Source organism: Lagopus muta, chromosome 9, assembly GCF_023343835.1.
Source record: "Lagopus muta isolate bLagMut1 chromosome 9, bLagMut1 primary, whole genome shotgun sequence".
Lineage (NCBI taxonomy): Eukaryota > Metazoa > Chordata > Aves > Galliformes > Phasianidae > Lagopus > Lagopus muta.
The window spans coordinates 277,757-294,404 of record NC_064441.1 but is presented as its reverse complement, the minus strand read 5'-3'; the positions used below and the strand labels follow the sequence as shown (position 1 = coordinate 294,404).

At 47.9% G+C, this 16,648-nt stretch overlaps 1 long non-coding RNA gene across 3 annotated transcripts in view; it reads right to left on the bottom strand.

Annotated features, from left to right (window-relative positions):
- Positions 1 to 16,648, bottom strand: part of LOC125697627 (uncharacterized) — a 52,091-nt gene that overhangs the window by 18,077 nt on the left and 17,366 nt on the right. Inside the window, exons 1-4 of one of the 3 annotated variants that reach the window (XR_007378889.1) lie at positions 12,049 to 12,138; positions 7,150 to 7,250; positions 6,865 to 7,016; positions 4,654 to 4,819 (exon numbers count right to left, since the gene is read on the bottom strand). This is a non-coding gene — a long non-coding RNA (uncharacterized LOC125697627). Of the gene's footprint in view, positions 1 to 4,653; positions 4,820 to 6,864; positions 7,017 to 7,149; positions 7,251 to 12,048; positions 12,139 to 16,648 lie in introns of those variants that run through there. The other 2 variants (XR_007378888.1, XR_007378890.1) reach the window with 2 other exon arrangements.

The window sequence follows — 16,648 nt, the reverse complement described above, 5'->3', positions numbered from 1 at the left end:
TTACCAAAGCCTGCAAAGAGAAGTAGGGCAAAGAGTGTGGGGACAGCTGCCTAGAGAGAATCAAGGATCCTAATAGCCAGTTTGAGAGCAAATCAGGGAAGCTTATTCCTCACACAGCAGCCCTAGCCCTGCTGAATGATGTGCCAACGGTATTTACAAAAACATGCAGATGTTTCACCGGGGCTCAAGGGGAGAATGAACCAGGACGTGAAGGACCAGTGAGAACCACCAAACAGACTACAGCTAGCTCGTCAAAATTCCTGGAACTGAAAATATTAAAGGCAGGGAGAATGGAAGATTTATTTGCCCTTAACACAGAATCACAGGATCGTAGGGGTTGGAAGGGACCTCCAGAGATGGAGTCCAACCCCCTGCCAAAGCAGTTCCCTGCACCAGCTCACACAAGTAGGTGTCCGGGCAGGTCTTGAACATCTCCGGAGAAGGAGACTCCACAACCTCCCTGGCAGCCTGTTCCAGTGAATATTAAATTATATTTATTATTATATTATATATACAATATTTTTATTATATTTATTATTATATGTTATATTACTGTTCTGTAGGTATCTGCCTGCAGTGAGGTTAGGAAAATGAACTCTGGACTCACAGGAGCTCGGTCTGATGCAGCATGGTCTGTGTTACATCAGACCATCAAGCGTGGCTTTTAAGAAGCTGATGAGTGTCCTACTTACCTGCCCTTACTTTAGGTCCTGTGGCATCCAGGACAGTAATATGGAAGGCAGTTTGTGATCATAAGAGACTTGGGCACGCAGTTCAGCCCAGCACTCAGGTCACATCCAGCTGCACCATGACTGAGTCACTACGAAACTGCCCTGCAAGAGTTGGTACGTGCAGCCCTGCCACTGCCTGCACATCTCCAGCACAGGGAACTGGAGCAGTGATCTTGTATCCCAATTACCAGCTTCGTGCTCTGCAATTACAGAGAACCAGGAAAGAAAAACAAGGCTGATCTCTAGCAGGAAGTTGGTGAGGATCAGGCAGCACAGCGTGCCTCTGGGCAGGATTCAAAGAAGTGAGAAGCAGCACATTACAGCGATCCAGCTCATCACCATACAGGCCTGTTGCTGCAAAGATAGCTACAATTGCATCCCCAAGACTAAGCTTACAAGAAATACACAGGCACTAAAATGTGATCAGAGTCCTATCCTTCTGCCTGTGGAAACCTCACTTAGAACCCGTTAAGAGCTAAGTGCAAGACAAATCTCTAACATGCAGACGAAGATTTTGCTAGCTTACTCTTTCCACCGTGGGTTGTTCTTTTCTAATTTTGTGTTGCTATTTCCCTTCTGATAATTGTGGCCCCATGCAGAAAAGTCTGGGCAAGTGTTTCAAAAACACTCCTCAAAGAAGGATGTGGTGTTGGTTGTGGATATTTAGAGCCACTGCTCTGAATGATCACGAACACTCATGGATGTGAGAGCCTCTGTCAACAAGAAGAGAGACAGATCTGCTTTCATTCTCTGACTGCAATGGCATGGGCCTCTGCCCTCCAGAACAGCAGTGAGAAGGATGATCTGCAAAATGGTACACTGAGGTAATGACTGCGTTAGCACATCCAGCTCGCTGCTGCAAGTTCACTGAACGTCACTCTGTTCTGGTATTCGACGTGTTTTTCGTTATAGTTTCATAATGTTATAATTAGAGATTCAGCTGCCCTCTAATGGCACTGATTTTAGCAGGTGACAGCCGCACAGCTCTCCTGCACGGTGCAACGTTACACAAAGCTCTGTTGAAAGCTTCTGCAGTGTATGAAGAAAGCAGTGATATTTTAGATATTAATAGTTGTTTCTTTACACATCATCTTGGAAATCCACTGATTGCTATGCAATCATAAAATTGATTGTTCGGAAGTTATCAGGAAAACTCTTACTCTTCAGGTGGGAGTTATCTTGGTGGATTTTGTCAAGCAGAGAGGCAATTTGAGTTAATGCACATTTTCTCCCTGTAGCCAGAGTGACACTGACCTCCCTTCAAGCCACAGGCAGTAGGACAGCAGGGCTGCAAAAGCCTGGGAGCTGCGAGCACAGCTTTGTTTGGCTCTGCACTGGTCTGAATCCGTCCCAGACCACTCACAGTACTGCCGTCCATCTGTACACAAGGGCTGCACCAATTGAAGACCCTGATAAACTCTCATCATTCAGACAACACGTGCCCATCTTTTGTCTCCCTGGATTCTATTCCTCACTGTGCTAAAGCTCACTTTTATTTCCATAGTTTTGCCTGCATAATAAGATTTTATTATTTTTATGTTTGTAATGTTTTCTTTCATTTCCATTTCTATTTCTTTCCTAAGCTACTTCAACTGTAATTGCTCTTAAAATCTTTCCTGCCAGAAAGTTTTTTTCTACAGTATACTTTAAATTGTAATTCTAAGAACTTGATGCAAGGCAATAAATATAGTTTAGATTATGGGCAAGTTCAGACCCCAGTCTGAATAACACAGCGAGTCCCCAACCCCTGCAAGGGTTACACTTTTTGTTTCAGTCTGTGAGCACACAGCCAGGAGTACCCAACAGCAGAGCCCCAACACTCCTTCCCTGTGCAGGAAGAATCCTCAGCAAGATATCCTGTAGTGAAGGGTTTCTCTTTGCCCTGGTTTTCAGAGATCCCAGGTAACAGTAACCACAACCCAGAATACCTGAAACTACAGATGTCTGACTTATCTATTCCCAAAGAACAGAGCTGGGAAAAAACAGCTTTTACATGCATTTATGAGCACTGCTGTGTTAAGATACCAACAAACAGGTTCAGATCCTGAGGTGGCCAGGACACATTGCTCATTGGTATCCAACATGTCTCTCTGTTCTTCACCCATACTGACATCTTTGCTGCTTGCTCCTCCTGTGGGGATTCACGAAGCACCTGCAGCATTCCCTATGCCACAGACTGGCAAAACCCAGCCTGCCTTGCTTCGCTGGGTGTTAACTAACAGAGACCTTCAGCTGAGCTTTTGACTCAGGGCTGGCTCTCCCTAAGTTCCTTGCAAAACAGCTTTAAGTCCACCTTATGCTATGCCAGAATCTACAAGTGACCCAGGTGTAATCCCCAGCCCTCTGCTTCTCCAAGACCATTCATTGCTATCTGCAAACCAAGGCTGAAGTTAGAGATAACTGCAATGATACCAGAGGAGAAGCACTGAGAAGAAGAGACTTGAGGAGGAAGCAGCTCTTTGCAGCGGGTGAGGAGGAGGGCTGTGGCACTGGCATGACCCACTGGGAGGAGGAAGCAGCAGAGCCCGTGTGCTGCCATGGCGTGGGTAGGCAGCGTTTGGACATTTCTCTGGATGCTCAAAAAGCCATGGGGTTAATCCAAGGTTAATTCAGAAAAGCACAAGCTTATTTCTGGACCTACTCTACTTTCCTGTCCTAACAAGCAATAATTACACACCAATGTTACACATAGCTGTGAATTTTAAGTCAGAGGCTTGGCGGAGGGGTGAGGCTGCGGGGCTGCGCAGGGTTGGGTGCTGTGGGGCAGGGTGTGGAGCAGTGCTGCCTTTATCTCAGCTGTCACCATGAACTTTTCAACTCTCACAGATGATGAACAGTCTCAGCACCATCCCCTCTATCACCTGCTGTTTCAAACAGTTGGGCAGCCTAGTGAAAAAGGAACAGTAGGCAAGCCAAGCATGCGGGCTAAGCCTGCTCCATGCCCACAGGGAGGGTTTAGGCATAGGGTCCTGCTTTGCCCCTGTTTTGGCCACTGCGCTGGTCCTCAGGATCTTGCTAGAGCACAGGGAGGGGAGCACAGGCAGCTGAGCCATGTTGCGACTCCCAGCCCGTGCTTCAAGTGGAGAGAAGCTCCAGCTGGACACAAAGCACGCTTGGCCCTGCTGCACACGTGTGTTCCCCAGTGCCTGGGCTGAGCTGGCAGCCTGGAGCAGCTGTCCCCACAAGCCCCTAGGGTTCACCCGGTGCACAGAGCAGGTCCATGTTCCTGCAAGCACAGGTTGCCAAGCAGACATTCACTGTATTTGCAAAAAACATTAAATAAAATAAGCCACTGGGTTTCTCCATCCCTCCCCTCATGGGCCTCACCACTTCTTCATCGTTCTGTCAGTGTGGTATTTAATGCCTATATTTAAAGCCCAGCAGTCTCCTCAGCAGTGCCCTACAGACTGACTGAGCGTTATGTGGTCGCCCTGCAACGCCGCAGGAGCCCCAGCCATGCACTCCACCACTACAAAGCCCCTGTACAATGCTGCTTTTTATATCTTGCACTAAGCTAAGTGCTGGAGCAGGCACAGCTATTGGCGTCTGGTGTCTGCTCAGCTTTATTTTGAGGTGTTCAAACTTAACAAACCAGCTTTTTTTAGGCCCATATGCGCAGATCAGGCGGTCACCTGTGGCAAGATGTTTATTCTCAGATTTTAGCCAATGTCAGGGAACAGCCTTCTCCAAACATCGCTGGAGCTATTTAAGTAGCTGCTCACAGCTACCCCTCGGTTCACACCAAACACCACAAACTTGTTCATTGAGCAACAGCTCCTGGAGACAAAGGTGAAAGCCATAGGCAGCTCACTCTCAACTTACCCATGGGATTTTACGGTTCTGCTGTAAATGAGTGTTTACTTTTGAAGAGCTGCACACCCAGTATAGTTTACCACTGCATCAATCTTGAAACTAGATTTACCTGGCAGTTTGGCAGCTGCTAACATCCCTTAGTATTCTTTGCTTCCTGACTGCATTGCAGGCTGTGGAAAGGCAGAGAAATACTTGGTTCTTGGACAGATGAGCATCCAGCTGTGGCACAGCAACTCTCAAGACTGGTGAATATGCTCAGGGCCAGTGGCAGCCTCCTAGAAGAGGATGGATGCAAAAGCATTAGTACAGACGAGTGGTGAAGCCTGAAAGTTAGGATGGTATCAACGGAGCGGAAAATTTTCATGTGTCTGATGGCCATGTTCCTTGGCACTTCTCACCTCATGGCTACAGCATCCTTCTTCCTTTTTTCCATGCCCCCCACTTTGCCTTCCTCCCCACTGTTCTGCTCCTCACCTCTTTTCCTCACCCCCGTCACCCAGCCTCTGCCTGTGGCTGCTGTTCTGACTCACCCAGCCCATGCTCCTGCAGGCTGCCATCACCTGCCTCAGCCTTGAGCACCACAAGCCTGCAGCTGAGTGTGGGCCAGGCTTTTTGCATTGCTCAGTCACCCTGAGCATCTTGGAGCAGCAGGAGGGGCAGCCCTGTGCTGTGGGTTTGCCATCACTGTTGCTGCTGTATTGAAGAGTGCACAGACACATCACATAGGTAAAGCTCAAAGCAGAAAAGACAAGGGAGGCTTAACTGTGACAGCTTCCTCAGCTTTCCGCTGCTGGCTGTACTCCCTGCCTTATCTGCAAGTTGCCTGAACGGGGTTTAGATGAGGAGGCTCTTTGGCTTTTGTACTTCCTTCCCCTGAATAATTTCATCTCAGAGATTCCAACAAGGACATTGGACTGAATGGATCATGAACATAATTCATCTGCTGGGCTCAGCAGGAACAGCTTTGCATCTGAGGTCCCACACTGGCTTGGGTGACACCATCCTAGGTTTATGCAAGTGTCAGATGAACAGGACGGCCCCAAGCTCAGCGCCAGTGGGTGCAGAGAGATGATCGGGTTACTTGCAGTATGAGCTCACTTGGGAGCAGGGCAGTTCTCTCTGCAGCGATGTTATCTTTGTACCTGGTTTCTGGCAGAAGAACAGCTCACACATGCTATTAGCAGATGGTGTGAGATGCACACCGAATTTGCACCCAGAACGTTTCTCCCATTCTTCCTTCCAGAACGAAGAAGTGAAAATTCAAGCTAAAAGCATGCACTGACTGCAGCCCTGCAGCCCAGGCTCGAGTACAAACCTCTGAAACATTTCAGTCTCTGCCACAGTTAACTACTCAGCACATACCCTTTCAGTCAGAAATGCAGGGAGCGCATTTCTGTAAAACCATGCTCCTTGATGCCCTTATGTCAGCTCCTTTCAGGATCAGCTGTGAACAAGCAGCACACATTACAGGACATGTCTCCCCAGTGAGCTGAGGCATCCATCTGTGGCCCATAAGTAATCACTGCAGGCTTGACAGAGCACGGCAAACTTTGCATCCACAAACACGAGTGCACTGCTTTAAGTTTCAGAAAAATAAATGGCCGGGATGGCACGATCCAGGAGCCTGGGTTTGTGCTCAGCTCCAGGAGGAGGCACTGGCCCGATGAATCCCGCTGCACCCCTATTTGTGCTGCTGTGAGCTGAGAATGAACGGGTCTGCTCCATTGCCGTAGCCATACACCTGAGTGCTTTCCTGAACAACCCTTCGCTTTTGATCTGAATGTCTCACCTAGTAAACAAATGGCTTTACGAAAACCTCCCTATTTGCAGTTCTTTTACATCAAACATATTATGATTTCCTTCATCTCCATGCAGGGAGGTGCGTCTCGTCCTGCGCTGCTCCCGAGCCGGAAGGAAAACAGACGCTCATACAAGAGCGCTCTCACAGCACCTCAGCGCTCCGCTTACGTGAGTGAGCACGTTCCTATGTGCTCGTGTTTCTATGTTCCTATGTGCTGCACCGTCCCGAAGCACGATCTTACTCCAACTCCACGAACCCGTGCAGAAAAGCAGCAGATCCAAAATTACGAGGGATCGCGAGTCAAGCACTCGGGATCCAAATCCGAAGTGCTGTCGCTGTGCCACGTGCCGGCGGGGCCCGGCCCGGAGTCACGGAGCAGCGCCCGCCCGCACCGCGATCACCGCTGCCGCCTACAGGAGACGCGGCCGCCTGCACGCACAGCTCGCAACGCGCCGCGGAGCGCGAAAAAGGTTCGAAATCCAGCTCCCCAGCTTTAAGCAGACTGCAGTCTCTCCTGACCTCACGCAGCAGAAGGGCCCGTCCCTGCTTTCGCCTGTAGTATTGCTGCAGCTCGGGGCAGAGGGGCGGCGGAGCAATAGCGCTCTGTGCCTCTGCCAACACGGAGCTACTGAAGTCACGCTTTCATCATGTGTGCCCGGTTATGCCTTCCACTGAAAAAAGAAGGAAAAAAAAAAAAAAAAAAGAGTTCATCACAGAGGCACTTTTGCGTCTACTATGGAATTTATTTCCTTAAAAATTATTTTCCCTGAAGCCTCGTAGAGATTACAGCCCCAGATAACTCACATTGTTCTGGTGCCGTGCAGAGGAAAGAGCTGAAATGGCAGCAGAAGGGGCTCAGCCAGGCCCTGCAGCAAGCTCTGGTAATGGAACAACCAAACAACCTCCTGCACACAGGGACAGCAAGAGCAGAAGGAAAATAAAGTTGAAAGGGGAATGCAGTAAGGTGGCATTTCTGTTATATTTTTACCATATTAAAAAAATAAAATCTTCATGTGGTTAAAAAAAGCTAAATGCAATGTATTCTGTAATTCCTATCTAATTTTGTGAAACAGCTTGTCACAAAGGCTGCTGGTGCCTCAGCTCTTTGCTCTGTAACTTTCAAAGCCAACAAGCTACTTCAGATTGGTACATTTGTATGCCCTTTCCTTTCTTTGATGCAAATGCAACATGTAAAATTCCCCAGTGCTTTTCTCACTCCTTCCTAAAGTTTATCTTCTCAGTTGCCCTCCTCGGTACAATCAGACCCTTTTTCACACTTGGGTAAACCTCGAAAACCATTCAGAGTGGAAACCACATGAACCAGTTCAGCAAACAGCAGGCAGCTGTGCCTCAGAGGCCTTTCCGAAGGTCAAACATTTCTACGTAATTTGTCCAGCTACTTTAGTTGTTAAACAGAAGCCCACTGAGGCTGAGGAAATAAAATGACATGGCTTTCTAGATGTGTCTGATTAGCTCGCCCCATACTCCTGCATGATTTCCCTCAGTTTGGCTGTCCTTTACACTGCGTATGTCAGGACTCCAGTCAACTTCATCTTTGTTTTCACATTATTTTCTTGTTGGCAGGTTGTGCTCTATGTAATCTTTCAGATAAAGATTCACATCTTCCCTATTAAATTGAATATGCCTATGTGCCAGCAGCTGGGCTCCTGCCTCTTGAGAGAGCCCAGGCTGAGGGTGAGAACACCTGGCCCCATGGCAGTGCTTTGGGGCTGAGCCACAGGCTGCCACCTCTAGAAGTCACCTGCTTCTACAAAATTCATGTAGCTCCCCACTGCCCAGAGAATGGAAGAGACGTTCAGACACACATTCAGTAGGTTCTTGTACTTCTCAGTCCAAAAGCCTTTCCCCACAACAATTAGTGGACGTGGCTGTGGGTTGCGTTCCAGTTACTCTTCCTTTCTTTGTGTGCAGTACAGGCTCCAGTCAGAGAACAGCAGACTTGGAATGGAAAGCCAATAATAAATAAAACAGCAGCACAAAAAACAAACGGGGATAAGATTTGTAGCAGTTTTGCCTAGAGTTTCAATGCTGGTTTATTTAAGATTGTGAAGGTACATTTGAAAAAGCAAGTAGAGGCCTTGTGGACATCAGATCCTAACAAATCCTAACAGCAGTGCTGGCCAGGCTGAGAGCACAGACCTGATTGCTGCTGCCCTCCATTCCCATCACCCCAGCCTTGCCCTGCCACAGTCAGTGGGACCGTGTCCTGCCAGGAGAGCATCTCACTGCAGGAAAGGCTGCCCAGCTCTGTGCTGTGCCCAGCTATAACCCAGCTCTGTGACCAGTACTGTGCTGTGGTTGGACGTGAGGAGAGCTATGCGTTCACAGTGAGAAAAGGGAATGGAACATGGCTCAGCTGGAGTGTTTCAGCATTTAGATGCTTCCCCTTTCTTTTTCCTAGAATGTTTTTGGCTGACACTTTGTCCTGCGTTAGAGTTCATCATCCTCAAGGCACTTCTATTAACAAGAGCAAGGCAAAGTGAATACAGAAGGCTGACCATATTCTTTGTTGTTTGTGCTGAGCTCATCTATTTCGCCAACACATCCTCCCATCTTCTTGGGCTGACACAAGGCCAGGAGGAAGCTGCTGTCCCGAGGGGCCAGAGGCACAATGAGGGCTCAGCAGCTCACTGCTACAGTGCTGGGGGGCCATAAAGGCAGGGGTGTGTGGCTCCTGGCCCCGTCTCAACCCTCCTGCAGGACTCCTGCTGTGCCTGCATGGCTTCCAGCAGCCAGACTGGATGAGGGCACAGAGCAGAAGCCATGGCCTGATGCAACCCAGCGTGTTCTGCTTGCTCACAGCCCATCCTCAAAACATAACCTGGGACACAGAGACATTTGCTTCTCTTCCCCTCACTCATGGAAAGCTGGATGCTGGCCCCACTCTGGCTGCTTCCTGAGGAGCAGTGAAACCCAGCAGCTTTTAGGTGTGTAGCTGGGAATGCTGGTGCTCAGTGCAGTGCACAGGGTGCATCACCATCATCAGCACACTCATTTAATACAGCAACTTGAATAAATCTGCTTCTGCACTTGGTACAGGCAACTGCAGTTCCAGCGTCCCCTCAGGACACAGTGTCCCCCAGAGAAGGGTCCAGGGACAAAGAGCATCTTTTGAAGGCTCTCATTACACCTGTGCCACATTTATCATATCTGGTAAGCTTATCAGTGAAATTCCAAAAGAGATGTTTATCTCAGAGAAATAACTTTGGCTGAAGTTACTTTGGTACAAACTTGCTACGATTCCTTTCTGTAAGTGGAGAACTACTTAAGTGCTACCCTTGAGGAAAAAACTGGTGTAATGTTTCCCATCTGTCTGATTTTGTCTCTATGAAGACCACTTTGTGTACCAGCTCTGCCCTGATATTGTTACTGAGGGTTTAATTTCAGTACGCAGTCATAGTTCTATTTTCCAAGGCACAGTTCCACAAGCATTTCTCTTTGGAATCAGCAAAACGCCATTTTCTTTCTCTCCTGAAAAGGTACAGAAGGCATTTGTTGGGTTCCATTTGGGTTTGCCATTCGCACGTGAAAGGGCAAAAGAGAGGAAAACTCCATGGCACTGCGGTAAGTTTTTATACTTTCCTACAGACACGCATGAGATCATCAGGCCAAGCTTACTGTGTCTTAGATCTCCACGTGCTGCTTATTCCAGCTCAGGATCTCAGGCTGACTACAGTACAGAGGAAAACAGCTGTGGGCAACAGGAAGGACTTATACTGTATTGTATAGTGGCTAAGGCTTATATGTTAAAAATGCAGTCAGTGCTTCCCGCTGAAGCCAGCAGCACCACCAGATTGAGGCTTTGTTCTGTATTTCACACCAAGTTCAGTTTGCTGGGACAGACACAACGGCTGCCAACCAGACCCATGGGCAAGGTTCAAGGACTGCAAAGGGTACAAGGGTGGGCCACCAGCATGTGTAATATTTTACATTACTCGAAGTGAGCAGTGAAATAAAACAGATTTATTTCAATGGGGAATATCTGTATTTCAAACATTCAATACCTATATCCTGAGCCAGGAGGGTTGCTGTCTCCTCCAGAACGGACTGCTTCTGGAGAGCAAAGCCACTCGCTGCTGTCACCACAAACACCTGAGGCAGCAAACAGCAGCTAACCTGTGCACTGTCTTTGTGCTAATGACCAAGCCATGATAACCACATCCCTAGCAAACTTCCCATTTAGTTTAATTAACTCCAAGCTGATCACAGCAGTCAGAGTGAGCCAAAGCCCCACATTCTGACATCAAGGAGAGGACATTCAGCACAGCTGCAGCATTCTGCTCAGCTGCACCTCCCAGCACCCTCAACAGGCTCAGACAGCTACACCTGAAGCCCCTTGATGGGCCCCATGAAGCTCCCCCTGCCATGGCAGCCACAAAACCTTCCTATGTTGGAGCTCAGCCCTCCTGCACACCAGACGCAGCCCCTGCCCAGCCCTGCCCACCACGGCTCCATCCTGCCATGGCCTGGGTGCAAGTCTTCTTTTGGAGAGTTTTAGGGCAGAAAGCTGGTTTCCACACAGTGTAGAAAATTATCTTATTTATCTTACTGCTAAGATAATGAAAGTGACTTATTTCATAACGTTATTATTAGTCTGAAATGCTGTTAAGCATTGGTTTGAGCAGATGCTGCACCGCAACCCCTCACTAGTGTGCGGTGTAGGAGCTGCAGAGCTTCCAGGGGGGTTGCGTTTCCCCTAATGCAATGCAGATGTGTTGGTCACCACGCTGGGAGCTGCTGCCCTCTCCCTGAGAATACTGACACTTACAGATTCATATTCTGAAGCACCAACCAAAAGGTGCAGCTCCCAGGGAAAAGGCTTAAACTGAAAACTGATTGTGAAGGCAGTTCAAGGAACAAACTGACTGCTGTTGATTCCAGAACTACTGAAACATTTCAACTAAATAATAGAGACATTCCTGAGTCCTATTTGGACTTTTCATCCCACAAAACAAAAACAAAACAAATAAAAAAAACCCCACAAACAAACAAAAAAAAACAACCACCAAAACAACAACACAACATGGTTTTTGAGATAAAACAAATACGAACTATATCAATTCCTCATCAGGCAACTACTCTTTCACTCAGCTCTGGTTTCATTTTAAAGTAATCTCTTTAGAACACAACTAACAGAAATTAATCAGTGTCTGTTCAGTGGTTAGAGAACAGAGGGTCACAGTGCAGCCTCTGCTCCCCAGGCTCACAGAACATCTGATTCCATTGACACTATCAGCTGCTTTTTCAAACAACTGTGAAGAAGGGAAGGAAACCCAACACCACCCTGCTGGCATTTGTGCAGATGTGGCTCCTCAGTGTGATCGCTCTATGCAGGAGAACTGGAAGAAGTTGAGGCCCAGTCTGAGGAAATACACAAATACAGGAATACCAATGCAGACCTTTGCGAACCTTTGCAAACTCTCCAATAAAGCTCTTAGGGCCACTGAGCCAGTGGGTTGGCTGCTGGGGCTTTAGTGGCTGCAGCTGTTTGAGCAGAGGATGCATGAGTTGCATAAGGACATCTGTTATGAACATCTATACTGAAGAAAGGAACCTAGCAGTCCTGTGGATTTCAATAATGCAAGAAAATTCATTGGCATTCCTGCAGAGTGAAAGGTAACTTCTTAGCACCCTTCTGGCATGAAGTCATAGATGCAGAAATGAAGGAAAAGAGCTGCTTACCTTTAGAAAGCTTCAGTAGGCAGGGATCTCCAGCAAGAAATGACCTCACCTCCCCTGCCAACACTTAAATGAGGCTTGGGAAGGGGTGATCCTTGCTCCACCTCTTCCAGTCTCTCATGTGCATTGCATGTGCTGAGCTCCCCTGGGCTGACCCTGCCTTCCCACCAGGTGCTCAATCACTGTTTCAGGCCATGACTTAGCATTGCCACTACAAGTAGTATTAGCAAAAAAAGTCCCACTGGTGCTGGCAAGGCCGAGCTCTGCAGCACGTCCCCTCTTGCAATGTGCTCAGCAAGCCAGATGCTGCCATGCACTGCTGGGCCATACAGTGCCACATGCTGCTGCCACCACCTGCAGAGCTCAGGCCCCACTTTGCAGCTCCTTGCTGGTACTGGGAGGGCCACTTGGAACAAGGGACAGTGATTACCAGTATGTTGACTGTTGGCTGGCAACTAAGCCATCGCACCAAGCTTACAGAAATGTTAGAATGGGTTCTGGCATGGTACCTGCAAAGAGTGTTTGACATGAAAAAGACATTAACTGAGGAAAACTAAGCAGAAAGAACAACTGGTATAACCCCTCAAATAAAAAATGATAGAACCACAGACTTATCTGGGCTGGAAAGGGTCTCTAAGATCACCGAGTCCAGCCACCAAGATGACCTACTGCATCCCAAACCACATCCCTCATCTCCATGTCCACACATCTCCTGAACACCACCAGGGATGGGGCTGCCCAGGAAACCCCTTCCCATGCCTGACAGCCCTTCCATGAAGGAATTCTTCTGCTGGCTCCTCCAGTACCATTGGGCAGATCCTGTCTGGCCCACAGATTATGAAAGTTTGAAAAATGAAGTACGTTGCTCAGTTTCCATTTGGACTGCAGGGGATTAATCTCACCACCTGCTATAAGCTGATACAGTTTCCAGGTCTGTGTAATAGAAAAAATACTCTCTATATATTTTCCTTTTGAACATTTTTCTTCATTAAGTTTCCACAGGCTGCAACATATTTACCCACTCACATTATTTAGTTTAGAAGTTTTGAAATAGAACAAAATTTGCATAGATGTTTCCTCTTTTTTTTTCCTCTTTGAAGTGCTGTCTGGGATCACTGGTGAAATCCCTGGGAGTCTGCACACTGCCAACACAAATAGCAGCTATACTTAAGAAGGGAGGATTATCCATTTCTTGACAGGGCCATGCCACATACCAGACTCTGCTGTCAGTTCCTAGCAGCCATTCTGTTTGAAGCTCAGACCAGCACAAATAATACGGATGGACTTTTCTCCTGGAGAACAAAGCTTCAAAAGGACCTTCAAAAGGACCTGTAACAACCGGTATGTGACCACCACCTTGACATATCTCAGGAACAGCAAAAGCCAGCTTCAAGGAGTTTTCTTTTCAGGGGAAAACCAGTGATGGCATTTTGTCATCCTTCAGCCTATGTGAGCATCCACCTGGGCAGCTGTGTGCAATGCGAAGCCAGGAGGATGCTGCATTCCCACCTGCAATTCCCTGCAGAGTAATGCTTCTCTGTAGTAAAGCTCAGCTGCTCTGGGTCAGCAGAACTTCAGTGGAATCCATTTTAGAAGTCAGAAGACCTGTGCTGTGGTTCCAGCCACAAACATTAAAGATTGCATTCATATAAACCTCTACTTTCTGTGGCAGTTTCTCCAATACATGCAGTGCTGAGCATGCATACAACTTGTGAGTAAATCACAAAATCTTTTACAAAGCACAACAAAACCGACTCTGAAGCATGGAAGAAGCATGGAAGTTTTGCACTGACCTCAGAAGGATACAGCACACACATAAGGCTGAGGCAAACACACCTTGTTTAATTACGTGCATGTTGTGCCTGAGGTTAAGATCCAGAGCAAGACCTGTAAGTGCCAACATACTGCCATGACAGCTGCAAAACTGTAGCAACGAAGAAGCAAACAATCCCCCTGCCTCCATCTTAGAGAAACACACGGATGTCCTGCTGTGAAGCCTATGGCACTGGGCAGACCCCCCTCTCAGGCTCTCAGTGCCCGAGCTGTGTGATCTCCGGCCTGCAGTGCGCTCGCTGCAATGTGTGAGATTGCACAGCTCTATTTTCAGCTCCGTGCTCTGTGTGACACCTTCCCCTCCTGTCTCCCAGCACTCAGTGCCTGTGCTCCTGCACCGCTCCCTGGGGCGCACCGAGTCCACGTGCATTTCAGAAGAGCCCAAACATTCACTCCCTGGTGAAGCACTCCTGTGTGCCCGGGCCATACAGGGGGATGGAGGAACTCAGCCAAGATGGCTGGAAAACACTGTCAGCTGAGAAGACTTCATGGGTGTTCAGAGACACCAAGTGCATTTCTGGGACCAGTAACATTTCCAACTCCATTGGCATAGTGGCAGACATAACCTTTCTGAAGTAAAACCTTTTAAATACTTCTTTGCTTTAGGGTTCACAGTTTGCCAGGAACAGAAACGTTCTTAGATATGATACCACAGACATTGGTTCATCTCACTATTATGATCCATATTTGGGGCTGTGATCAGAGGACTCTGAATGCATTCTGGAACAGTCCGTGTGCATTAGGAGAGATGGGGAACCTCTCTACTCAAAGCCCACAGTCTGTGGCTGTCCCCAACACCTCTCTCTACCGGAGATGCCCGCTGTCTCAGCCAATGGCACTTTGTGCCATGCTGTGCGCAGCTCAGTGGGTCTGTCCATCTCTGTGCCTCCCTCCACAAGTGGCTGTTGGTCAGGAGAGCACTTTGAAATGAAATGAGGCTTTGTTTAAAGCTGGTTGCAAAATACAGATCGCTCTGATCAACTCTGTTATTTTAAAATGCCACATACCTCTGGAGTAAAGCTCCCATTGGAAGTAGATTTGTACTGTAAGGTAAAAGCACTTTGAGCAGTGTCACAAATGACCACTGCTCAAAACATTATCAAAATAACACTTCATTTAGCATCCTCTACATGAAGTTATCCTCGAGGAAATTGAGGCGCAATCAGCACAGAGAACTGTGCCGTACAGAGCTCAGACTCAGGGCTTGAAATGTCTCTTCCCAAACAGCAGTGACTGCAGCTCACAGCACAGTATTCCCAACAACAACTGAAGATCTGCGTTTCAGAAGTGGGCTGAGACTGAGCATCCAGGGCTGTGACAGCCTCGCTGGTCTCATCTCCCTTCCTGCCTCTTTTTGTATGTCAATTAACCTCCCACGGATCTTCTTTTGTACCAACAATGCACACAACCTCTTTCCAAAGGCAAAGTGGAAATCCCTGCAAGTATTTCTGGTGCTGCTTCCAGCCAGAAATAACAGTAATCTGATCCACGAGCAAATTCCATTTCTGTTACTGAATTCCTTTGTACAAATATATTTGCTTTGAAAAGGTTTGCAGCAGTTAGGCACAGGCCGATTTTACTTATAAGGTGTGAATGAAGAAAGCTTTGCAAGGTTCTGCATCACAGATAGAAGTGTCTGTGGCCTCTCTTACCATGACTGTGCTCTGGTCCAGAGGTGAACGATGCTGGATTTCCTTTTTTCTTCAAAGAGGCCCTTAGAGGAGGTCCAAAGGGTTCGCAGATGACAGGGATGGCACAGAAATTAAGCAGCAGTGTTGCAGGAGGGAAGGGCCCTCCATCTGCCTGCTGCAAGGGATCTGGCCACAGGCTGTAAGGACAGATCCACCCATAAATATCAGTACCAGGCACGCTTCATCTTGCTTGATTATTTCTGGTTCGTTCCTCTTCTGCACAGCTCCAGAGTAGATCACAGCCATTTCTCAAACCAAATAATTCCCTGACAGCCTGGGAGACATCAGTTTGCCATCTGCAATCTATTTCTTGGTTTCTGGTAGATATTTTCAGTGCTTGTTTTCAAAAGCTGTTTCAGATTTCCAAGGGCTTCTTCATAACCTCCACCAGCAAAGCCTCACACAGTTTAATTGTTGGCAGCTGTGTCAGAGAAGCATTTCTGCTGTTCCTGGTGTTGCTGCACCGGGGATGGAGCGGCCATGTGATGCCCCGGGACATGGGAGCACATGATGGCTTTGGAGAGGGTGGTGCTGAGAGCTCTGATCTATGATTACATACTATGATGCTACGATTTTACAGAGGTGTTTGCAGCTATGCATATTCAAGACACTTCAGAAAATTTACATGAAGCTCTGAATTACCGAATAATTAGCAGTGCGCAAGTGCAGAGCTAATTAGTACAACAACTGCACATGGCATGCTCAGGTTGTATCATTGTTCAAAGGAAAATCCAGTGCTAGGAATGCATTTGTCAGTTGGAGAACTGCAAAGCTGTGCTCAGGCTCCAAAGAGCAGAGGGCCCATCCCGGCCGTGGCGGACACGACTGCCTGGTGCAGGCTGGCTCCTACCCGAGCTTGCAGAGAGAGAAAGGCAGCAGCTATGCGCCCACCTCTGAAGCGGAAGAGCCCAGCACAGCCTCTGAGCTAAAGCCCGACTATGCCATGACTTGTGCTGTCCTCAGTGCATCCCATATCCCTCAAAATCTCACTCCAAAGCAGACACCTAAGTAGATACACTAAGTACATGCATAGCATATGTATAACAAAGGCCAGCCCTGTCCTTTGTGGCTCTTGGTAC